This window comes from Euprymna scolopes, chromosome 5 (genome assembly GCF_053919585.1).
Source record: "Euprymna scolopes isolate OS-2025 chromosome 5, ASM5391958v1, whole genome shotgun sequence".
NCBI classification, from domain to species: domain Eukaryota; kingdom Metazoa; phylum Mollusca; class Cephalopoda; order Sepiida; family Sepiolidae; genus Euprymna; species Euprymna scolopes.
Window position 1 is genome coordinate 173,969,721 of NC_136486.1, and position 27,969 is coordinate 173,997,689.

Below are 27,969 nucleotides of genomic sequence, written 5' to 3' on the forward strand. Positions count from 1 at the left end.
ATATATATATATATATATATAGAGAGAGAGAGAGAGAGAGAGCGAAAGAAATATCAGACTTTCTTATATGTGACTTTTTTATTCATCACTTTTTTATTTATAGTTTTCACATACTTATTAAAAATTAACACGATAAACACGATTTTGAAATCTATTTTTGATGCGCTGTTAAACGTCATTGCCAAAAGGATCTTATCTGGTTCAGCTACCAAACTTTGTTGGTGCCAAAGAAAATGATCATCCAAGTCAAGAAATCAATCAGGATTGAGATTATAAACATCGGGTAAGTAGCGAACACAAACAATACAATCAAACTAACATTTACTAACGTTGATTAACCGTGTTTTGACTAAATGTTTCTAAATTTTATCGTTTTTAACTAAATTTGGCATTTGAATTAGTTATTATTATAGTAGTAGTAGTAGTAGTAGTAGTAGTAGTAGTAGTAGTAGTAGTAGTAGTAGTAGTATTCAGGGCTTTACACACTATATAAGTTTGGGAGTTGCCCCTTGCTCTTTAAAAATGACCGCTCCATTCCTCCTCCACCTCCAATTTTTTCAATAACCTGTTAATAAAAGGCAACACATTTCCAACGTTGTTTTCAAAGAAGTCCCTATTTACTTGCCTCCCACAGCTGGGTCGAAAGGAAACATGCTCCTTTTCGGCGTGCCCCTGTTTTGTAAAGCCCTATTTATAGTAGTACTAGTATTATAGATAATAACAATAGTGATGATGATAACAATGATGATGATGATAACAATAATGATGATGATAACAATAATGATGATGATAACAATAATGATGATAACAATAATGATGATGATAATAATGATGATAACAATAATGATGATAACAATAATGATGATAACAATAATGATGATGACAATAATGATGATGATAATAATAATAATGATGATAATAATGATGATGATGATAACAATAATGATGATGATAACAATAATGATGATGATAATAATGATGATGATAACAATAATCATGATGATAACAATAATGATGATAATAATCATGATGACAATAATGATGATAACAATAATGATGATGATAATAATGATGATGACAATAATGATGATGATAACAATAATGATGATGACAATAATGATGATAACAATAATGATGATGATAATAATGATGATGATAATAATAATGATGATGATAATAATGATTATGATGATAACAATAATGATGATGATTATAACGTTGTCACATATGCGTGTATAAAATTCAGTCTCATATATATATATATATATATATATATATATATATATATATATATATATATATATATATATATATATATATATGTAGTTTGAAATTGGTATATTTAGGCAGCATTTTTTCATTCAAGCAAATATTATTAAATACAACGGAGACATTTTGTCTAATAATTCTTTTTTTAATTTTTCAATTTTTTTTTTTTTTCGTATTGTCTTTTTTGTTTCAAAATCAAAAATATTAATAAAGGATCCATACATGTTGTGTTCGAAATTTCCTATAATAGATAATAAATTTAATTTTAAAATTACTGTCAACAGGCGTCAAGTATCTTCGTATAATATTTTTTATTGCATTTTCTTCGATTCTGAAATTAGGCGTCATTTGATTTTGGTAAAATATATTAATGGGGTTTGCATTGCGGTGTTGGCTAACATTATTATTCTGGTTATCGGAAGATTGTAGCATTTTTTTTATTTGTTCATCAACAATGTAATTGGGGAAATGATTATTGATGAGTACTTGTTTAATGTTTTTTATTTCAATTAGCAATGCTTTTTTTGTGGAGGATATCATTTTAGCACGATTTAGTAAATTTTTTATTATGGCTATTTTGTACCTTTGTGGACACTCACTTTTAAAGTTCAGGAGGCTAGAGTTTATGCTAGTCGGAAGCTATAAAAACCCGATTCTATAAAAAACACAACTCGGTACTTACTACCGATTTAAAAAATGCTGCCAAAGAACTACGTAACCACCCTAATATAGTTATAAAAAAAGCTGATAAATCCAATATTTTCGTCATTCTTAATAAATCCGATTATGATGGAAAACTTAAAAATATTATTAATGATAATACGAAATTTAAAAAAATTAGTAAGAATCCTACTAATACACTTAAAACGCAAGTCAATAAACTAATTACAGCTAATAATGCACAAATTGGTAATTTTCAACTCCCTAAAATAATTGTAGACTATAAACCTGGTTACTTATATGGCACAGTCAAGACACATAAACCCGATTTCCCTCTCCGACCTATTATATCCCAAATTCCGACTCCCATCTATCGCCTAACAAAAACACTAAACGAAGTAAATATAGCGTTAAGTCCACACACGAACTAATACAAATATTAAAATCAATGCAACCAGAAAACAAAATAATTTCTTCCCTTGACGTAGAAAGTTTATTTACAAATGTACCTGTAGTAGAAACAATAGATATAATTATCAAGAACATTTATAATAATCCATCACTCCCCCCACTTAAAATTAACAAAAGAGTTTTAAAAAAATTGTTACTAATTTGTCACTACAGAAGTACTCTTCTATGACCACAATGGTAACATTTATACTCAAATAGACGGTGTGGCAATGGGATCAGTCCTCGGACCAACCCTAAGTGAATTCTACATGGCTGACTTAGAGAACAAAATATTTAAAAACAACATAAACCCCCCAATTTATGTACGCTACGTGGATGACATTCTCATTTTAGCTGAAAATAATGAACAGATACACCAATTACAGCACCTCTTTCAAGAAAATTCAATTTTAAAATTCACAGTAGAGTTAAATAATAATAATAAAATTCCATTTCTTGATGTCCTTATTGATACGTCTAATAACACTTGTAATACATCTGTATATAAAAAACCAACTAGCATAAACTCTAGCCTCCTGAACTTTAAAAGTGAGTGTCCACAAAGGTACAAAATAGCCATAATAAAAAATTTACTAAATCGTGCTAAAATGATATCCTCCACAAAAAAAGCATTGCTAATTGAAATAAAAAACATTAAACAAGTACTCATCAATAATCATTTCCCCAATTACATTGTTGATGATCAAATAAAAAAAAATGCTACAATCTTCCGATAACCAGAATAATAATGTTAGCCAACACCGCAATGCAAACCCCATTAATATATTTTACCAAAATCAAATGACGCCTAATTTCAGAATCGAAGAAAATGCAATAAAAAATATTATACGAAGATACTTGACGCCTGTTGACAGTAATTTTAAAATTAAATTTATTATCTATTATAGGAAATTTCGAACACAAAACCTTGTGGTTAAAAACAACTCTTCACCGGCGATAAAAACGTTGGAGCAAACCAATGTAGTGTATAAATTTAAATGCTCTATTGGAGAATGTAACTCCAAAAATAATACATACATTGGGCATACAACAACAACGTTGTCCCGGCGAATAACTATGCACCTTAACGACACAAGCGCGATTTACAAACATTTAAAAAAAGAACATAGCTGCCCCCCTCCAATGTTAGAAAGGTCCTCGTTGACAACACAAAAATTATACAACGGGAAAATAATGTAAAAAAATTAAAGATTCTTGAAGCGTCGTACATTAGAACTCTTCAACCTTATATAAATGACATTGCATTTCAAAAAAGCAGTAACGTTCTGAAATGTCTTGCGTAGTCCGTGTTGGACGGACTTCGTACATGGTGTCTATGAACTTGCTGGTTTTAACACTCGAATTTTTAATCGACTTCTATTCTTAATCGACTTTTATTTTAACTCATCACTGAATATATATATTTTAGTTTTCATTTTTAATCCTCATTTTCGCAATCCTGTATTTTTAACACCTGATGATGATTCGTGGACGAATCGAAAGCGCTCGTAACAGCAACATGTATGGATCCTTTATTAATATTTTTGATTTTGAAACAAAAAAGACAATACGAAAAATTGAAAAATTAAAAAAAAGAATTATAAGACAAAATGTCTCCGTTGTATTTAATAATATTTGCTTGAATATATATATATATATATATATATATATATATATATATATATATATATATATATATAACTTGGTTAGTTAGAAGAAGATAAATATAATAGGAGACTCATCGGGATAATACGAAGCTCAACAAATTGCTTTGGAGCTTATATAGGAGACAATGAAAGTAGAGAATGACGTCACAAGAACTATATATTGGTATATATAGAATGATTCAAACACCCAAAACTCCACCGATAAAACACCACCAGACAAGGACTGATATCTATAACCTCTAAGGCTACCCCTACAGTCATTTAACATCCCCCCAACATGTGAAACGAATAGACCCCCCCATTTGTTTCTCCCCGCTATTCTCGCCAGAAAGACTTTAATTTTTAATATAAATTTTAAATATAATCATTAAATATAGAACATAAATATAACTTTACAACATCAGACCCACCTTAACTCATTCTCCCCCTTGCAAGATTGAACTTACCTTACAACTATTTTATTCGTAATCTTACGGTTATATCTAACCAAATTGCCTTATAAAGCCGCATCTAGAATTTAGCAACGCCTATTAAATTTCACTCCAGTAAGTCATTCACACTAGTTATATCCAAGTCGTCTTCTCAATTTAAAGCCAAATCTTAATATACAAGTAACTTAACATCCTCCCCCTTTCCTTCCCTTCCCCTCACCTCAATCCTCAAACCAAAAATAAGTATCCTGATATTCCCCTCCTCCTTTCCTCCACCTACAAAACGCCTTCACAAATAGAACAAAGTTAAACTACTTCATACTATAGACTTAAACACATATAAACTTATGCAATAAGAAAAAATACTCCTAACCCATTCAAACCAGAAATATTCATATTTAAATTAACTAAAATTTAACAATGGCAAATGACCCTCATTTTCATCAAATTCACCCTTCCACACGCATACTCCCAAACCCCATCTCCTGACTAAAATCCGTACTATCCTTTAAATCCATCACCTCCTCTCCCTACTCACACCCAGCTATTAGTCTCTACCACTCACCAGACTTTGACCTCTCCATCTTCTCAGAAAGCCTCTGAACTCATTTCCAGCCAGTTAATTCAACCTAGTTTTCTGATTCTTCTCCCCAGCTTGCAACTACTACGTCAAACATCTCGTATTTTTCATACGCCAAGGATAAAAAAAGAAAATAATATAATAACATTACACCAAGGAAAACCTACGGCACCATATAATCGGGACAACATATGACAAATGCGGAAATACAAGGGTCGTGCAATAAGTAATGCCCCTGACCCACTTCCCATAGCAGTAGAGCAACGAAACTTGGCACAGTTATTAGTCTTTCTCTACATAGAAACCACCCAGTTATGCATTTCTCCCATCGTTTGATGCAGCTCTGGAGGCCGTTTTTGTAGAACACCTCAGGTTGGTCCTCCAACCACGACGTGACTTCAGAAATCAAGGCTGCATCATCTGAAAAACTCTTTCCTTTCAAAAACAACTTCATGACTGGGAAGAGGTGAAAGTCAGAGGGTGCAAGGTCAGGAGAGTAGGGAGGATGGGGTAGGATTTCATAATCACACGCCCGTGCTTCTGATCTGGCGACATGCGAGTTGTGGACCGGAGCGTTGTCTTGCAGGAGGAGAGTACCTTTGCTGATCTTGCCCCGCCTCTTGATTTTAATAGCTTCCCTTAATTTCCTCAAAAGTGAAGCATAATAGGCTCCTGTAATTGTGGTACCCTTTGCCAGGAAATCATCACTACTCCATCCTGGTCCCAGGAGACTGTAAGCATGATCTTGCCAGCAAAGGGCTACACCCTTGCCTTCTTTGGAGGTGGTGAGTCTTCCACTGCATTGACTGGGCTTTGGTCTCTAGTTCATAGTGATGGACCCAGGTTTCATCCTGTGTAATCAGTCTTTTGAAAACTTTGACTCAACTTCTTGGCACATCTCCAAATTCATCCTCGAGCACTCGATGCGTTCTCGCTTCTGGAATGGTGTGAGCAACTTGGGAATTCATCGAGCAGACACCTTATGCATATCCAAATGGTCATGAATGATATTTTCTACAGACTCTGTACTAATCTTGACATCTTGGGCTATTTGGCGAATGGTAATGCGCCGATCTTCCAAAATGGCAGCCTCAATTTGACGGACAGATGCCTCATCAATGGCAGAAGGGGGCGACCAGGTCTGGCAGCTGTTTCCACAGACTTCTGGCCATGTTTGAATTCACGATGCCAGCGTTGTAGTACTTACCAACAAAACAAACGCCCACATGTTTGTGCCTTGTGTAGGCATGCGCAACAACAAAACTTGGGTTTTTATAAACGGAAGTCTCGAGGTTGTCAGGAATCTCCGGGCGCATGTGCAAGAGAAGGGATTGAGATAGTGGTATAAAAGGCAGGTCGAGTGAGAAGGTTGTTGTTGTTGTTGTTGTTGTCATTGGACGTTACAGTGACGCATGCGTTAGCAGTTGATTAAGAAGCTGTTTTTTTGTGTCAAGTCGCGCACCCTGGTGAAGGTCATATAAGTCGTGCACCTCGATGAAGGTGAGGTCATAAGCTATTTCGGCTATTTCGTTTTGTCTCTTTTCCTGGACAACTATGGCTGGGGCAAAGTTTGATTTAAAACTGATACCTGAATTCGACAGATCTACTTCGGTTGTCGACTGGGTCGAAAGGGTTGAGCTGACCTGCAACCTCTGTGAAGTAAAGAGGATGCATACCGTGATTCCCCTGAGATTGGCTGGAGGCGCCCTAACTGTATATCAGCAACCGTGGAGAAGGCTAATGTTACCTGTATAAAAAATGCTTTATACAAGGCATTTGCCATGGATCCCTGCATGGCCTACGAAACATTTGCCTCTAGGAAGCTCATGCCAGGAGAAACCGTGGACATCTTCTTCGCGGAGCTGAAGAAACTTGCAGTTCTATTTGGCAATGGAGTGTCAGAGCAAACACTGGCGTATGCGTTTGTGGCCGGCCTTCCCACCCATGTTAAGCAACTAACCCGTGTGCCTCACAAATGGTATGAAGCTGTGAAGACAGGCGTGGAGTTCGCTGCTCGATCTTGCGCAGTTGGCACGATTAGCTCATGCCAAATACAAAGAATTCATGTGCAAAGTGGACATCCAGGTATCAAAAGAACTCTGTATTTTGCGAGGCGTGTGGACCCGGCAGTGACAAGGGCGGATGTCAGGCAGATCATCAAGCACTGTGAGGTATGCCAGTCTATCGATCCTGCACCTGAGTAATGCAATGCACCATTACGGAAGCCACGTATTGGTATAACATCACACCAAAGGATGGGAAGACACTAACAACAGCACCGGTAAATGCCATACACACATACCGTGTTAGGATAAAGGACATTGACACTGTCCAGCCAATCGACGAGGAGAGTCATGACAAATACAAGGTAGGGGATCCAGTTTGGGTTAGACCCCCTGGAAACCGGTGCACCACCAAGTTCAAGCAAGGATGAATATCTGCAGTGGTCAGCCAGCAGTCGGTCCTTGTTGATGGAACCCCACGCCATGTGCGCGATCTTCGGCCATCTAGTGAAGTACATCCCACAACTACAGAGAGCGATGAATCATAAGGTGATGAGCTAGTTATAAGTGAGGTCACCGAGCAAGAGAGTGGTAGTTGTAGTTCGTCTGATCAGGCAGGATCAGAACCAGAACCAGAACCAGAACCAGAACCACAACCAGAACCAGAACCAGAACCAGAACCAGAATCCGGGATTGTAAATACCACCCTTCGCAAAAGCCAACGAACTAAGAGGCCACCCCTGGAGTGCACTCTATGTGATAATCAGATCAGGGGGGAGTGTAGTACTTACCAACAAAACAAACGCCCATATGTTTGTGCCTTCTGTAGGCATGCGCGACAACAAAACTTGGATTTTTATAAGCGGAAGTCTCGAGGTTGTCAGGAATCTCCGGGCGCATGCGCAAGAGAAGGGATTGAGTGAGTGGTATAAAAGGCAGGTCGAGTGAGAAGGTTGTTGTTGTTGTCATTGGACGTTACAGTGACGCATGCGTTAGCAGTTGATTAAGAAGCTGGTTTTTGTGTCAAGTCGCGCACCCTGGTGAAGGTCATATAAGTCGTGCACCTCGATGAAGGTGAAGGGCATAGCATTATAACCATAAGTTATATTCATTTCATCAAAAGTCTTCTGTGATGTGCGTCCTTTCAAATACAAAAACTGGATCACTGCTCGACATACAACAGGCTCCATTTCACACCTGACTCAGTTCAAACACCTATAAAACAGAAACCACAATTAGTTTAGAATATTACGCCTGAAAACATACATCTTTTCTAAGTGCCATAGTTATCTCGGTTACTTCTGTTGCTAAAATACCTTTTTAGCATAAACCTTTTCATCATGTAAACCCTCCATAGATACTACACATCTTAGATACGGCTGAAATAGAACCACCACCCAACCTACCCTATATCTTCCCATTGAGTTTAAACACATAAACTACCCACATTCTTCAAGATTATGATAGACACCCTATATACCTTTATACATTACACTTTTATATAATACACCCCTCCTTTATCTTAGAGTTAAATATTGTTCCCCCAACCAAACATCAATAATTTTATTTATTTATTTCGTTCCTGATAAATCCCTCGCTAGACGTCACATGCCCATTATGTTACCTAGCATCTTCTCTACTCTTCTGAGGAGAAGCATTAGGCTTAGAAATATCTTGGTATAAAGAGTCCTCTTTATCGATCAACAAAATGTATGTATACCCTTATTAAATAAATGAATTATTCTACATTTTCCAATCTATAGTCTTTGTGAACTTATTTTCAACTCGTATTGTCTCATATATATATATATATATATATATATATATATATATATATATAGTTTTCTAACGAATGACAGAAAATATAAAAATTAAATAAGTTTTTATGTAGTTTTAAAGGTTAAAAAACCTCCAAGACTATAAATATATATATATATATATATATATATATATATATATATATATATATATATATATATATATATATATACACGTGTGTGTTTCGTTGAACAGCAGGAATAATTCCTGTTGGTTTCTCTTGCAATCCGTCTTTTTAATTTGGCGGGCCGATGCCGATGTTCGGACGCTCTGTCCAAATGTAAAAAAAAAAGTTTGTCATAGCAGTGAACGCGCTTTCTCATCATAGAAGCCCTACTCATTTGCATAAACAAACCGAATTTCAGTTAGGCTCAATACGAAGGGGGATATGGTACTCTTAAGTGATTTTAAACGATTTTGATCGACTTTTTTTAATAAATTCACTAAACTGAATCTCTTAATTCATCAAGCGCCTGAAGACGACTCATATGAGTTGAAAACGTTCGCGATTATGACGAACAATTTCTACATAAACAAACTTTTCACTTAAGGGGTCAGGGTATCTATATTACTTTTATGTTATTGTGTTCTTTTTCGGGCATTTTGTTATTAGAATTGAAATCGGAATCGAGAATTGTATCGGAATTTTGGTAATTATATTAGAATCGGAAAATATTGGTATCACCTCATCATTAATATATAATATATATATATATATATATATATATATATATATATATCCTAGAAGATGTACCCGGCGTTGGCCGTAATGTTAAATTCCTAAAAAAATGAAGTAAAAGAAACTGAGACACGTGCATGTGAGTATTATGTTTTTTTTTCGAAACAGTTGACTTTTTGTAAATAAAAAAGTAGTTAAGCTAAGATCAAAACCAAAAGCTAAAGACAGTGAGTCAAATACGATAACCATTAGATCAGCGTGCCATGATTTTTTTAAAGTGTGTTAAAAAAAAATCCGATAACCTCCAAGAACCAATTTTTCAATTTGGACCCCTTAGCAACCCTTGTTTTTCGGAAGAAAACCAATTAAAAATTTTTTCGCATGTCTGAATACCCTATATATAAGATTTGACGCTTGTAGATCAAAAATTCGTCGAGTATATAGGTTGAGAAGTGTCTTCACGCATATTCTCACTTTTATAAATATATAAGTATATATAATGTGGCTGTGCGTGTCAAATACGTATGAAAAAGAAGCTAGTAACTCAAATAAGCATATTAATGCATATGTTAGCTATATCTCACAAAATTAGAAAAGATGGCAATAAACAATTTCTTTGCTGTATCACATTTCCTTTCATAAATTGATACAACTCGTTTTACATCACGTTTCTCATCACCGTTTAATCTTTGACAATGGTATTTGCTTTTCTTTGAATTTTACTTTTTCTGCGGTGTATTTTTCTGATATTTCATTTTAAGATATAAAACATTATACGTCGCATCAAACTTGGCTGTGATCTCGTGTGTCTAGAAACTGCAATCCAATATTACAGGCACACAAAGAAGAATAACAAAGCTAATAAAACGAGTAGAAGATTGTATTACAGTTAACGCGGGAAATTGGAAAAATCGGATTAGCTATTTTACTAAAAGAGAAACAAAATAGTCGTGATTTAATTGAAGCCAATAAGAGAATTAATGGTGTCTCCAAAATTGTGTTTTTTAATCGTCAAAGCAGATTGCAACAACTGCAGTCATAAACTAATTGGATATTTTGACGAATAGGGGATCATATGTTTAAACAAATTGAAAAACCACATTAGGGATGGCATTAATTCAAAATTAGAAGGACCTTTGGAAATTCCACAGCGGATTCTTTCATATGTAACATATAGTTGCTGGCATTCTGTGGATATTCAGCGTGAACATGGAGACTCCATAATATTATTGTACCTATTTACTATGCCTCCCCACGGGACAGAGTTAGACACCAGGGTCGTTTTTTAACGTGGAGAAAAGGTACAAAAATAAAAATTGTCTCAGTCGTGAAGGATTTCTCCTCCACCGAAAGAGAACAAGAAATAGAAGTGCAGCATCTGAAGAACAGATACTACACTTTGATCTTGTTTCGAAGGCCAAGTATGTATCTACGCTAGCAGTGACGCTATTCGTAAAATACGCTTAAATATAATATTTTAATTTATGCAGATTTCGTATATATTATTATAAAGTCAATTTTCTATGGATTATTATATATTATATGATTTCAAATTAAAAATATATATATATCCATATGACTTGGAACCGAAACTAAAACTTATGAAGAATTCTTGGTAAAATTATTTTATGGTGTTCGCTCCATTCAAACAAGGGAAATGTGGATTTGACATAACTATGCTAAAAGGGATGGCAGGTTTAATCTGAGTTATTCAGTTATAGAAAATACTTTCAATGTGATTAGAATTATGCTTTGAAAAGTTAGGGTGAAACCAGATCGGTTGACTCTACCCCCTTATTTATTTAATTTTTTTTTTTCAACCTCCATTAAATGTTTTCCCTCCGTCATTCTTTTGACTATAGATAAAAAAAACTCAGTTTTTATTTGTTACCAGTTATAATATATATATATATATATATATATATATATATATATATATATATATATATATATACAGAGAGATAGATAGATAGATAGATAGATAAACGGGGGGTGTATGCATGTATTTATAGATGAAAAGTTATCCACAGACACTGTTTTCAACATCATTAAAGTTCATGAACCTGACCAACTATGACATATACCTAAGTTTCCGTTGATAACTAACATATTTGTTTGTATATATATATATATATATATATATATATATATATATATATATATATATATATATATATATAATCGGAGGATTGCATAATTATTTTGGATTCCGTTACAATTATCGATTCTGATTCCGATTCAATTATAACCTCTAAATATTTGCATATAGTGTTGTTGTTTTTTTTTGTTGTTGGAGGGGGGGACGATTACCATAAAAAATATTGACATATGCTATCATAAAAAGTACACTTGTAGGGTTGACCCATAGATTTTAGTTTCACTAGTAATTAAAATAAAAAAAAGAAAATCATTTCATTATTTGTGTAACAGAGGATTTATGAGCGCATCTAAGTAAAATCATCAGCAGCAGCAGTCGAAGGATAGCTAGCTAGTGAAAATGTAAGCGGCAGCAGTCGTTAAAGCACGTATGCAAATTAGCAAGTTCACGCGAGCTTGCTTCACAAGAAAAGAAAAGAAAAATATTTCACGTGGTCAGGGGGAGAAGCAAAGTGCGCGCTGTGTCAGATGGGCCTGTAAAGTCGAGAGCGAAAAATGGAAGGGCTGACGGCCGGCGCGAAGTAGCGAGGAGGAAAACTGTTTAAATTTTGTGAGGTGCGTTGTTTTCATTTGCATTTTAAATAAAAAAAGGTGCACAGTCAGATTCTTATTTTCATTCCTATTTCTTTTGTTTGTTTGTTCCTGCAACATTACATTAGCACGAACAATTGAAAATTACGTTAAAAACAAAACAAAAACAAAGGAAAACAGATGACAAGAATCGGGCTGGCGTCGGAAAACAGGCATATTTTTCCCCATTCCGATATCGATTCCAATATCCAAAAAGTTGAGATTTTTTCGATTTCTGATTCCGATTAATCATTCCAACACTAATATATATATATATATATATATATATATATATATATATATATATATATATATATATATATATATATATATATATATATGTGGGGGGGTGTAAAAGTTCCTATAAATTGGGCAATATGAAGAAAACTGTTCAAGGCTATGAGGAACGACTTAATGCCAGTACTACGGGTATCGCTAAAAATAATTATAGAACTATTACAATATTAGTATGTTGAAGTTATTAAATGATTCTTTTTTGTTGTTTTCTTGAAGACATTTAAAAGATTATTTATGCCATTTTTTATTCCAGAAGGTTTAATAATTATGTTTGATCTTTTTCCTGTATTTGTAATATATAATTTTTGATATATTATTAAAAATAGAGCAACTTATGAAAACAAGAATGTTCTTAGTTTGAAGTTGATTCTGTAGAGACGGTGAGAAAGGTAACGTTGGGAAGGTACAGAGATTTGATGTAAAAATAAGTAGCGTTTGTACTTTCCATTATATATTAGAGACTTTCTCGTTGATTTCGACGCATAAGCTTCCATCACAACAACCAAGTTGCTCGGAAATCCCACAGATAATTAGTTTATAGCGGTGAAGTCTTGTATAGAACCAAGCACACTTTTTTGGTATTATTGCTAACCTTTGTCGGTGCAGATGGCTGCAACAGGACAGGGTATACAATATACCGCAGGTTTTTACATTAGAGTTTTCTTCTCCTAGACGCATGTCTTAACGAAGACTGAGGGTGGATCTCTCCCAGTGAATTAATGCGATCCCAGATACCAACCTGGACATTTCTACGACTCGGCACGATACATAAGCAGTAATATGTTGCTACACGTTCATAAGCATGTTTCGGACAGCTAGTTACCAGTAACTGGATATCTCTTCAGGCGATACAGCTTATACGAAAGAAAAATTTGCAATGAAAATATCAGGTCTTCTTCGTCACAGGAAGTTAATATCAGGAGGTTCCATCAAATGTTGTGCAAAATAAGAATTGGTTGTATGTAAATAAGACCCAATAGGGCCGCTGTTTTGAATCTGCGTTTAGATATGGGAAAGGGTGGGAGGGTTCTACTTCGTTATTATATGGGAATGGATGGTAAAGCGTGGGAGGGTTCTATTTCGTTATGAAGCACTCATGTATTAACCTCCTTTAACTTTATTGGTTACTTAACCGCAGGAAAACAATAACCTTAGGTTATATATATATATATATATATATATATATATATATATATATATATATATATATATATATATATATATATATATATATATACTGCTCTGACTACACATTGAACACTCTAGTCCGGTTTTTCCACCACTGGTAAATATATATATATATATATATATATATATATATATATATATATATATATATATATATATATATAGTAACATTTATAGACCAGGCAAAGTCATATTTGGGTATACATAGATTTATTTGTCGATGTAATATGGAAAAAACAGTAATTGGGGAAGGTGTTATATGCTCTGTACATCTAGGTATTTTGAAACCTAATGATTCCCATTAGAAGAGTGTTTAGGGGCTAGATCTTAAACATTTCGATGGCACATTTCGCTAAGGGGATAATTGGAGGTATTATAAGGTATCTGGCATATAGAGGAGTGATGGCAGAGGGGTGAGTAGGGCAATCTGGGAAGTTTAAAACTAATGTAGGGGAATTTCAATTAGCTGGGGAGATTAGCAGCTATAAGGTATAGGAGGTATGAGAAATAGGAGGATGATATGATACAGGGGCGGATGGTGCCGATATATAGAGACGGCATAAAAGTATAAGACTGGATGATGGCATATTCAACGAGTAGAGAATTTGTTAAATATTATACAGATTGCTAAAGATTATGAAACGGGTGACAAAAGTTAAGGAGATATCTGAATAAAGTAAGATAAAATAAAACTCACAAAACAGTATGGTATAGCATAGTGAATAAATCCAATGAAAAATCTATATGCGAATGCAGGTAAAATTAAAGAGGAGAGGTAAAGTGATACGAACATAATATTACACACACATACACACACACTCACATATATATATGTGTGTGTGTGTGTGTGTGTGTGTGTATTGCAATTGTCAGTTGACTCTTTTTTCTTTTTTTTCTTTGTAGACATTTAAAAGGTTATATATTCTATCTTTTATATTCAAAATTTGAATAATTATTTGTTATTATTTTTTTTTCAATAGTTTGTTTTTATTATTTTTCCTGTTTTCATCTATTCAAACTTTCTATAATATTCATTTTCCTCTGACGTTTATTTTTGTCCCGACCACTACCGTCCAACTTTATTGCACCGTTCGTGTGAATGCGTCCAGGAAATTGCTTTTTCCCATGTTGATAAAGACCACACTGCCGGCTTTCAACGCGTGACGTTCAGCCTGAGCGGGAATAAAAGCAAGCTGTTCAATATGGATGCGATTACGTCAGAAATCTCTGTTGCCCAACCCGGATCTATTGACTGTGAACAACGCTGCCACTTTGAAATGATGGTCAGTATGAAGCGTGCACGTTTTTCAATTCGTTTTCCTTTCGACATCTTTAGTCAATATGTGATTTTTTTTTATTATTCCATGTTGAAGTGCGGCTTTCGCTTCTTTCAATATCTTTTTCTTCTTTGAACGTTTTAACGCGCAGTTAATATCTTCTGAAACTGTCATATTATTGCCCATAAAACGCATCAATTTTTTTTAGATTTCGTAGAGAAAAAAGATGAGCTCATTGATACGGTAGTACGCACGAGGAAATGAATGTTTTTTTTTCTTAGTTTATGAGAACAAATGAAATATAATACGTGATATTCACCATTTTAAGTTTAGTTTCATATCAAGGTGCAGTTAACCTTTTCTACCCATTAAAACTGCCCTATAACTTCCTATAAACAAGATTATATTTTATAAATCTCAAAGAAAAAAGTCTACTTTCATTCGATAGGGACACTTGAGAAAATTAGTAATTTTCCTTTTTTTTCGAGGCACGAATAGACCATAATAATTAACATTAGTAGTAGTAGTAGTAGTAGTAGTAGTAGTAGTAGTAGTAGTAGTAGTAGTAGTAGTAGTAGTAGACCAGATATGTCATTAATGCATGGGTGAACGATGGATGTTATAGAGATATAAAATACTGACAGGTGTCAGAAGTTTTCTGCCTACGTAGATGAAGCCCGCTGTCTTTGCAGCAGATTTTATAGTATCTTCTATGTATCCAATTCACGTTGCCTATGAACGTTAAGCTGATGAATTTAATCGCTTCATTCTTAGCTAGGATGCTATCAGCCGTTGCAATCGATGCTTTAGAAGGCTTCTCATAATTGTTAAAGGCAAAAAGCTTGATCTTGGTAGCATTGAACCATCCACCGATTGCCTCATTCAACGATAGATTAAATGTAATTTTCTAAGAATTCAGCCATTTCTCTGGATGTGTGCATGTTTGATTTGATTATATGTCCAGAATAGAACGAGATATCAACAAATATACCCATCGAACACGATTGCATCATGAAAGTCGTTTTTGAAAATCAAGAATAATAATTGTTCAATAATCGCTAGCTAGAATACACGCGCATAAATGCTGTTGTTTTAGATGTATTACCAGAACAATTTGTATCTTCCTTTTAGCCCACAAAGATCTGATTATATTAAATGTATGTTCATCAATACTTTATGAATAGATTTTATTGAGAAAATTGTCAATTTTTGTCAACGGTTTCAGAAAAATAATAGTTAAAATATCCGCGGCAGAACGAGGCTGCCTAAATCAATAATGTCGTTAAGAATGAAATTTAGCGTATGTCAAATGATAGACCATCGGTGGATTTATTAATTATTAAGAATTTAGTGAAGAACGGGAGAAGACTTATGAAACGATTGTTTAGCGAGCCGGTTCTTTCATTAGAGTTCTTGAAAACCGGTTACATGGAGGCAATTTTCAAGCTATCAGAGAACAAGGCATTTGTTATATACTTGTAAAGGACGAGAGTGAGCACGTCGGACACTTTAGTTATGGCTATAACAACGCTAATATAGTCTACATCTTTTAAACGTGTTAAGGTTTTTTTTCTGATATCCGTGACTGCTGCCTATGCGCAATGTGAACAACTGAGAAAGCTGCACTTACTAGTTTTGCATCGATACAAATGATCAATTCAATTACCTTCTTGGCGCATGTTCCGCACAGTGAGCAAGATTTTTACTCCAAGGTGCATCTCTGGGAGATTTCCAATCAGCACGTTTGCAATATATCGTTATTTTGACTGATGGCGCTTGAGTTTTATTATGAATTGGGCATCTGTCATATATGCCTCAGCCAGCGTCACCAAGAATAGATCAAGAAGTGATCTGACAATATTCCTTGGTTGGGTGAAAAAAAGTTTTTAAAAATTCTGAGAATACTTTTCTCACTGTCATCATACAATGTTGGTAGATTTAGATTTAGTATTTTTTTTATATGAGTTGTAAATTTATGAATCTTTGTGAGAAAAATCATGGAGAAATGTAACGGCAAACAAACGAAACTTGTTTACAATGTGTTTATCTTTTGAATAGAAACTTCTTCCGGTTTCAGGGTGTTCAACTTCTCTATAATGTCAAAGAACTGTCAAGGCAAATATTATTCGGAATATTTTGAAGATTTTCCTATGAGATCAAGATTTCTTTGTGTTAAACTTTTTAAAGATGCCACAATTGAATTCGATGATACACACACACATATAAGAGGCACCTTGCGTTGCCCGGTCCTAAAATAGAGTTAAATAAATAGAAAACTGCTATCGTGTAATTAAAAGAAAAAATGCCGCGTGGTGGAAAAGTATAAGAGATTGAAAAGAAAAAATGCCGGATGCTGGACGCGAACTTTCAAAAGTTAATAAGTAAGGGAATATGTTATCGATTGAACCACGACAACACAAATGTTATGGAGTTGCAAGTTTAGCTTTTTAAAATGAAACAACGAATCGACCGTTCGCGCATTATTAGTTCCCTTGGCCGGTGTGACGTAAAACATTCCCGTGTAAAAATCCTTCTGTTTTATCTTATAAATATCTCTAGAAGAGAAAATACTATTTTTATGGTCGGATTTTTTTGATTTTCGATACTTATCGGACGAACCCCTGTACACAACATATCTAAGAACACTACCAGACATATAAATTACTTTTATGTGAAATTTGCAAAGATAGGCCCGGTCATTTCGAAACCTATAAGGAAGGAACTCACACACACACACAATGACTTTTTTATAAGATGGGGAAGGATATATATATATGAAATAGTATGGTGGTTTGTATGGAATATTGCTGCTAAATAAGTACATAGATATTTAATAAGGGTGTTTTCAATGTTGTAAAGTCAATAACGATAAAAGGGAAAATGAACACAAATATTATTTTGGGGAGTTGTGAAAACGATATAGTGAAATATATCCTTCAGATACCTTAAAGAAGATGCTCAGTGATGCACTACTCTCTTTTGAGTTTCACATCATATCGCCTTAGCAATCCTGACCTGACTCCGGACATGCCAGATCATTTCCTTGAAACTTATCAACTCTGTGTGCAGACATTGAGAGAAAGAATCGTATTGTGGTAATCTTTACTCTTTCTTTTTAACAATACATTTGCAGGAATCAATTATGAATGACATGAAAAAACTCAAAATTACTTTGGGGTCCATACTTCGCCCCACTTCTTGTTTCTGAACTCTGATATATTTAATCAAATCCATTCGTATGCAACTAGCACTTTATTCGTTCCTTCTCACTATACTTATTTATTGCCACTGCTATGCATGTTTATAGTGTTTGAAGCAATTTTTATTTTAATATTACATAGAGTCTGGTATGATCATGTGTTTATTTTTGCTTTGTTGTTTGTTTTTGTTTTCACATTTATTTTTAGTATTCTTTTAAGATTGGCATGTGTATAGGTTGGAAGATTACTTATTTGCGGTACATACTCTACCAAAATCCGTTTAGTATCATTCTTGTTCATGTGTTTGTTTGTTGTGTTTGTACATGAGGAGATACTGTGAATTTGGAGTCAGATTCATCGGAGTATTATAAACGAAAAAAAATCTAATTCACACTAATTTAAACTGCGAAACTTTACGGTTTTTTTAATCTTATAATTTTTGCAAATCAAATATATATATATATATATGAAAAATACTCGGTTAATGCAGAAAGCAATACGAGAAGCATGTGTATCCTTGTTCATATTATTTTTACTTATATTCGATTCAAGCTGGGCACATCGCCAATCAGACATAAGAAGTTGTGAATTTGGAGTCAGATTATCCTAAACGAATAAAAATCTGATTCGACTTGTGAATTCACTCAAACTAATTTAAACTGTGAAATTCTAGGGTTTTTTTTATACTCTTATAATTTTTTAATGGATCAAATTTATAAATTTTATACATTTTTAATACCCGATTAATGCAGAAAGCAAATGCAAAATGTTCACAGGCGTTTTTTTTTTTTGTTCGTTTGTTTTTTTTTTTTTTGTTTTTTTTTTTTTGTTTTTTACTTTAATTCGGTTCAAACAGGCCACACCGTCACGAAGACATAAAAAGATATTGTGAATTTGAAATGAGACAAATCTAATTCGACTTATCAATAAGATAAAACAAATTCAAACAATGAAATTTTAGTTTTTTACTCTTATTATTTTTAATAGATAAAATTATGAAATTTGAAACAGTTTTAAGTTTCTGCAAAAATCAAATGTAAAAAATTCATATTTGTTTCTGCAGGTTCATGTGACAAATGATGCTGACCCGCATTTAATGGACTCTGCCGCGTTGATCATCAAAGTGACTGATGTTAACGATAATCCGCCCGTCATAGCTGAATTGCCAGTCATCCATATTGCTCGCAACACGTCGGTCAACACGACAATCGGACAAATTCTGGCCACAGATGATGACCATACCGCTGAAAATAACCAAATAACCTATTTTCTCCTGCGTGGAGGTTTCGATAAGTTTGCCTTAGGCATGAACTCAGGTGAGTTGTGAAAATTATGGTTTTCTTTTGTTAAGGTGTATATAAAGTATTTATACCGATAAGAATGTTCAGTCATTTTGGATAGAAAATAAAAGTCTAATACTATATGAAAAATATAAACATGTTTAATAACTACTCGCTTATTTACTTAGTTTATATTTTAAAAAAGAAAGCAAAAGTATTCGATTTGATAGAGGGATTTATCTCGAAATATCATCGGAAAAATAATTTTAAATCAAGATTATTGTATTTTATATTTATTCTAAAACGCGCATTGATATGATTTTTAAACATGTATTAACACTTATAAACTTGATTTTTCTAACAAAATATAACATATAATGAATATATATGCATCTATATGCGCCAAAAGTATATATATATATATATATATATTACATAGGCATCACCACTTATCAAGGCCAAGAGGCCACTCGAGGATAAGGGTTAAAGAATGTAAAGTAGAAATTGGACAATATAATAACCGTTAGTAATGGAGATTCGGTAAATTTGTTTACTTATATGGAACGGCTTATCAAACACTGGTTTATGTTAGACTTGAAGACAACCCTATTGTAGTCAGCTGGAAAGCAGAAAAACGGAAGACAATTCCATCGGCGTGCAGTTCTAAGAAAGAAGCTTTGCTCGTGGAATCTACGCTTAGGTTTAGGCACAAAGAGTGGGGGAAATTAGTGATAGTGTTTTCTGCTAGACGGGTTTTTCTTGTGAAAGTTTTGCAAGGGGGGACCATAGAATGGAGCTCAGCCGAGCACCTGCCATGAAACGATAAAGCAGAGACAAACTCGCAACACCTCTTCTGTGAGAAAGAGGTTGGAGAGAAGAGAATGGGACATCCCCCACAAGGCTAAGAAGTCTATTTTGAACTCTATCAAGGTAGGATAAGTCCTTTCTAGCAGCTCCTGCCCAGATGTGTCAACAGTACTCCATCCTTGCACGTACCTGGCCCTTATATAGATAGAGAATTGCATCAGCAGTAAGATATCTACTGGATCGATAGAAGGATACCACCATTTTTCCAGCGGCCTTAGCAACGGATTTAATGTATGTGTTCCATTTAAGATCAGGAGTAAAGGTAAAGCCCAGAAGCTTGTCAAAACTTGAGGCCTCCCCAAGACAAGAGCCATTCATTTCAGTTGATGCCAGATGGGGATTAGAGCGTTGATGATGTAAAGATAAAAGCTTGGTTTTAGATGCATTAAAAGTAACAAGCCACCTCTTTCCCTATTATACCACTTGTTCAAGATCAGAGGAGAGAGAATCAGAGAGAACTTGGTCGTTTACGGTCTTAGATGTTATAACATAGATAGTAGTGCCATCAGCATAGATGTCTACGAATAATGTAAGGATGTGATTTGGAAGATCATTAATATAGATCAGGAAGAGGGTTGAGCCCAGGATGGGCCCCTGAGGGACTCCAGCATTAATACTAAGAGCTTCTGATTTCTGCCCATCAACCACTACTCTTATGAACCTATCAGAGAGAAATGATTTAATAATTGAGAAAACATTTCCATATACTAGAAAAAGTACCTGTCATTGACTGGGCTCAAAAACAGCCTACAGAAAATGGACTCTGATTTATGAAAGTATGATAGGTTATGAAAAGGAAGGGTTGTAAAGAGATAGCTTCGAATTTCGAATTTGGGGGGTATCAAAACCAAAGCAAAATATGATGAAAGTAAAAATAAAATAGATAAACCCCATAATTTATCATACCATACTTGTTCACACAGAAACACTTATCACAATATTCTGTGGATCTATATTAAAAAACCTTGTTAAACTTTGTGACATATTTCCATTCTATGGAGGTCAGACGCGAACGAACACCCTATAATTTTATTATACCATATTTCTTCAAACTGAAACAGAATTATCAAAGTATACTTACGCAGATAGATATGAAAAGTCTTTATTAAAGTTTGTGCCTATTTCCATTCTATGGAGGCCAGGCGCGCACGCAGACCCCACAATTTTATTATACCATCCCTATTTAAGTTAAAACATACTTATCAAAGTGTTATTATGTACATCTATATCAAAAACACTTGTAAACGTTTTTTTTTATTATTTTTTTTTTATTTCCATACTTTGCGGACCAGACGTGTAGGCAGACCTCACAATTGTAATGAATCATCATCATTCCATTTCTGATCTGATGAGGAGTATGTTTAGAAAAGCTAGGGAGTTGTCTTGTTCGGATTCATGTGTAAATTTTATAGATGGTTCCACTGAATTTCATTTATTTCTAATTTGTTCTATTTGTGTGTTTTTAGGTAGGAAAATAAGAATGTCATCTATATATCTAAAATATGTGGAGTTGTTAGGAAGTCTGTGTTTAAAAGAATTGGTTTCTAAGAATAAACAGGCTAGTACACCACTAAGGGGGTTACCCATAGGGAGTCCAAATTTCTGTCTGTAGTAAGAGTTATTAAACTGAAAGTAGGTTCTATCGGTGATGAGTTTCATGATTTGTATTAGTGTATCTGAGGAAAAAGGTAGGTCGACTTTAATTTTGATTAGGTGCTTGTGAAGAAGATTGGGGCATTTTTTGATTGGAATATTGGTGTAGAGGGAAATTATGTCTAAACTATGCATGGTTTTATTTTGTATGTCCATATTTTTTATTCTATTTAGGAGGTCACGAGCGTTTTTGATATGTGAATTGCTGATGGTGCCCATTAGTGGAGTTAAAATTTGGGCAATAGCTCGTGATAATTTATGGGTGACGCTTCCGATGTTAGATACTATAGGTCTAATTGGGACGTTTTCTTTGTGTTTTGGGGAGGCCGTATAATAAATGAATAGTGGGGTGGTATTCTATGTTATTTATCCATTTTTTATCATTTCCGATAAGTTTTTTTACGGATTTATTAAAAGTTTCAAAATATGTTTGTATTGATTTTAAATCTATCGGAGTATATATATCTCCGTCTGCCAATAGTGTGTGCATTTTCTTAAGATATATGTCTTTATCTATTATAACTATACCACCTCCTTTATCGGCTTGTGAAATGATAATGCCTTTATTTTTTGTTAAAAGTGTTAAGGCATCAATGTATCTCTTTGGTAATGCTAATTCTTGAGGTTGGGTAGTTGTTAACGCTATTATCCCTTGTATGAAGCCCTCAGTAAAATCTGAGTCATCTTGTCTATAATTTTTTAGGGTTGTGTTAGTGGTGATTTTCGAATGTTTGCCGGGAGCGAATTTAAGACCGAAACTGAGAGCTTCAGTTTCAATGTCCGAGAGTGGTTTTGAAGTAAGGTTTAGAATAATGTCTGGACATCCTAAAGTTTTCCATTTGCTGTTTTTTATCAATTGCGCAAGTTTGTTTTCCAATTTAAAAGTGTGGCGCGTGTTAAATTTTTTGATATATCTGTTAACGTTCTTAGTTGATCTGAGTGTTTTCTTTTAATTCTGTTGATATTCAGTAATTAATGTCCTGGCTTTCCGAAAAAGATGAGAGCTTTGGTGATTTAAATATATTATAGATGACAGAAGATATTTCTCAATGTAATCCAGGAAAATATGGTCTGATGTTTTAAAAGATTTAGGTATGCATGCAGGTATGACTTTTTGCTTCAACACATTTTTCCAGAAAAATTCTCGGTTGTTGTGAGAATTTGCTGCGATTAAGATGCTCTTATATGTTCGCAGAGAAGATCGGTTTTCCATTTCGACAGAATGTATAAAAAATAAAAATACCAGCGGTGGATTACGTTATGTTTTGAGAAAAAATAGAAAAACCGAATGAAATTATTAAAATAATCAACGTTTCTTCCTTATTTCAGAGGACATCTTCAGGATATTGAAGTAAAAATGCAAGAAAAGAAAAAGTCATAGATCATATGAAAATAGAACAGTTTTGGAATCCTACCCATGTCGGAAAGGACAAACATATGTGTGCGTATGGGAAGGTTGGGTTGTTCAATGTCTATATATACACTTTTAAAAATGCGTTAAATAAATATGTACACTTTTTTTCTCCTGTAAACTTATTCATTTTGTTGAAATATTTAAGGAAAAACGGTTAGCCAGGATCTGTTTTGATATTTTGTTCTCTGATTATTATTTTCCCTATGCTAGGGGCTAAATGGTAGAAGCCTTTTCTTTGCGTAATAGTATTAGTATTTAATATTAGTGCTGATTCTAAAAGTCTTCTTTTAGCTCTATCTATCACGTATTTAATAATTTTCGCATGATCTAAATCAAATGAGTGATCGTGTTCTGCACAATGGCAAAAGACTGCATTTAGGGCGTTACCATTCCTTATATCTCTTCTGTGTTCGTAAAGTCTTAATTTCAATTTTCGCTATGTTTCACCTATGTACGCTTGTTGACAGTTGTTATATAGGATGGAATATATACCGGCGTCGGATGTGAGGGTTTTAGGAGAGTGCTTGGTAGTTTTTAATGTCTGTTTTATTGTTTTGAGGAAGTTGTTTGTATCAAGTGAAAACCAAGTCTATTAAGAGTGTCGTAGATTTTTGTATTGTTGGTGTGGGTGGGAATGAAAAGATGTCTGTTTAGTAGTGAGGTATTTGTTTTATTTTTCTGTCTGTTTATATTATAGTGTATTTTCGTAGCATTTTTCTTTGGGTAAGAAATGAAATAGGATGGATACTGTAGTTTTCTTAAAGCATTCGTAATGTATTGAAATTCATCATTAAGATATTGGGGGCTGCATATTCTAAAGGCACGCAAGAAAAAAACAATAATCATGCCTGTCTTTATTTTATCATTGTGGTGCGAGTAGTAGTAAATATAATCGTTTTTGTGTGTGGTCTTTCTATGTACTTTGAAACTCATATCGGTTTCTGATCTGATGAGGAGTATGTTTAGAAAAGCTAGGGAGTTGTCTTGTTCGGATTCATGTGTAAATTTTATAGATGGTTCCACTGAATTTCATTTATTTCTAATTTGTTCTATTTGTGTGTGTTTTTGGTAGGAAAATAAGAATGTCATCTATATATTTAAAATATGTGGAGTTGTTAGGAAGTCTGTGTTTAAAAGAGTTGGTTTCTAAGAAGTCTAAGAACAAGCAGGCTAGTACACCACTAAGAAGGTTACCCAAAGGGAGTCCAAATTTCTGTCTGTAGTAAGAGTTATTAAACTGAAAGTAGGTTCTATCGGTGATGAGTTTCATGATTTGTATTAGTGTATCTGAGGAAAAAGGTAGGTCGACTTTAATTTTGATTAGGTGCTTGTGAAAAATATTGGGGAATTTTTGGATTGGGATATTGGTGTAGAGGGAAATTATGTCTAAACTATGCATGGTTTTATTTTGTATGTCCATATTTTTATTCTATTTAGGAGGTCACCAGCGTTTTTGATATGTGAAGTTATTAAATACGTGATAGATAGAGCTAAAAGAAAACTTTTAGAATCAGCACTAATATTAAATACTAATACTATTACGCAAAGAAAAGGCTTCTACCATTTAGCCCCTAGCATAGGGAAAATAATAATCAGAGAACAAAATATCAAAACAGATCCTGGCTAACCGTTTTTCCTTAAATATTTCAACAAAATGAATAAGTTTACAGGAGAAAAAAAGTGTACATATTTATTTTAACGCATTTTTAAAAGTGTATATATAGACATTGAACAACCCAACCTTCCCATACGCACACATATGTTTGTCCTTTCCGACATGGGTAGGATTCAAAAACTGTTCTCTTTTTCGTATGATCTATGACTTTTTCTTTTCTTGCATTTTTACTTCAATATCCTGAAGATGTCCTCTGAAATAAGGACGAAACGTTGATTATTTTAATGATTTCATTCGGTTTTTCTATTTTTTCTCAAAACATATATATATATATATATATATATATATATATATATGAGAATAATGCAAATAGTATTTCGACAAAATAGAGAAATAAAAAGAACAAACCAAGTTATACGTTCATCAACGTTTCGTCTTTATTTCCAGTCTTATATATATATATATATATATATATGGATGTTTTCGTCTTCAGGCGAGTGCTGAATTAATATATATATATATATATATATATATATATAACTTTTTTTTTTTTTTTTTTTTTTACTTTTTCACACTAAACAGGGCATATTGCTACTTGGAACATAAGAGATTACTATTTTGGATCCTGTCTAACAGGGAGTGTAGGAAGTTGTGCAGCGAAATGTCTGTACACATTACATTTTAACGTCTGTATATAAGCAACGTCAGCAGGTAACATGGAGGGAATTCCAAAGCCTACCAGTCCGAGAGAAGATACTATTTTAGTAGAACGATTTCTGACATCTAGGTATCTCAACACTGATGAGGTGGTGTTTTGCTACTTTTCGGATCAGTCTGAAATATGTACGTTGTTGGGGCACAAGTGTTATGAGTTCATCAGAGCCCAGTCCATTAAAGTAATTGTAAAACAAGTACATGGATAAAACATAGCGGCGATGTGCCAGGGGCTGAAACTTGACGATAGTGCGGAATGTATTAAACTTTAGGCTCTTATTCCGATCATATCTAAGAGTGAAAAACTAGTGGTAGATGCAGCAACCCATATGTAACAATGTTACGTAATTCATAGGCGAATGGTGGCTTCATAGAGATATGAAATACTCGCAGATGTAATTTTCTAACACAGTGAAGCGACCCACTTTCTTTACAGGTTAGATGCATAGTTACGTGTGCGATTGATGAAAGCGCTTATGTGGAACGAACTAGATTTGAACCTGGCACAACTAATTTTTTCAAACCGTATCGTTAATCACTTATTCACCGTCAAAAGTCTATGAGATAAATACTTGGAAGCATTTCTAAAATTGTTCTCAAGTTTGGTTTTTAATGCGAAATTGGAGAAAAAGTAAAAAAATATTTTTATTTTTGCGTTTTATTTTATTAGTTAAAGTTTTGTTTATTTTTTAGAGTTTTGTTCGTCTTTTTTTATTTTTATGCAAGGTTTTATTTTTTATTATTCAACTTGTGTAATTGTCCACGTTGTAATTGTCAACGTTGTAATTGTCCACGTTGTAATTGTTCATGCTGTAATTGTCAACGTTGTAATTGTCAACGTTGTAATTGTCCACGTTGTAATTGTCAACGTTGTAATTGTTCACGCTGTAATTGTTCACGCTGTAATTGTCAACGTTGTAATTGTCAACGTTGTAATTGTCCACGCTGTAATTGTTCACGCTGTAATTGTCAACGTTGTAATTGTCCACGTTGTAATTGTCAACGTTGTAATTGTCAACGTTGTAATTGTCCACGCTGTAATTGTTCACGCTGTAATTGTCAACGTTGTAATTGTCCACGTTGTAATTGTCAACGTTGTAATTGTCAACGTTGTAATTGTCCACGCTGTAATTGTTCACGCTGTAATTGTCAACGTTGTAATTGTCAACGTTGTAATTGTCAACGTTGTAATTATCAACGTTGTAATTGTCCACGCTGTAATTGTTCACGCTGTAATTGTCAACGTTGTAATTGTCAACGTTGTAATTGTCAACGTTGTAATTGTTCACGCTGTAATTGTCAACGTTGTAATTGTCCACGTTGTAATTGTCAACGTTGTAATTGTCAACGTTGTAATTGTCCACGCTGTAATTGTTAACGCTGTAATTGTCAACGTTGTAATTGTCCACGTTGTAATTGTCAACGTTGTAATTGTCAACGTTGTAATTGTCAACGTTGTAATTGTCAACGTTGTAATTGTCAACGTTGTAACTGTCAACGTTGTAATTGTCAACGTTGTAATTGTCCACGTTGTAATTGTCAACGTTGTAATTGTCAACGTTGTAATTGTCCGTGTTGTAGGCTTTTCTTTTACGTTTGTTTGATTTGTTTTATCTTTACGTCTTACTTTTACTCTCGTTCCTACATATCCTTTTTCATATAATATCCACCTCTTCATACATTTTACAATGTTTGTATGCAAGTTTAATTTTATATACAGATGCTATTTTTTTTTTTTTTTTTTTGCTAAAAATGTTTAATTTTTCTTTAACTTTTACGAATCTTTTAAACGCTTATATTAATTTGTATTATTTGATTTCTTCAGACTGCTGAACTCATCTTGAGTGTTATTTTCACAATTTTTAGGTCGATATAACCTCCAACTTTCTTCAGGTGTATCTGGTTGAACAAGGTCCTTGCAAGGACTCATAGCGTAGTGAGTAAAGTACATGGTAAAATTCAGTTGTAAAATTACACACGTCTAAAGATCGAAGTTCAATACTCAGTGCAGACGGCATTCAAAAATACAAGCGCGAATTACTTAGTACTTCTACTCAGGCATAGCTGACGGAACGAGAGGAAACTACCCCTGCGTATCCAATAACGGATTTTGTTCGAAATTTTGTGCAGATCCCCGAGTTCGACTGAACGATTTGCGAGTTCAGCTAAATACAGCTAGA

The 27,969-nt window shown here is 34.0% G+C and overlaps 1 protein-coding gene across 1 annotated transcript in view; it reads left to right on the forward strand.

Annotated features, from left to right (window-relative positions):
* Positions 1-27,969, forward strand: part of LOC145277040 (protocadherin Fat 4-like) — a 1,076,063-nt gene that overhangs the window by 591,486 nt on the left and 456,608 nt on the right. The gene's annotated exons all lie outside the window — the stretch shown is intronic.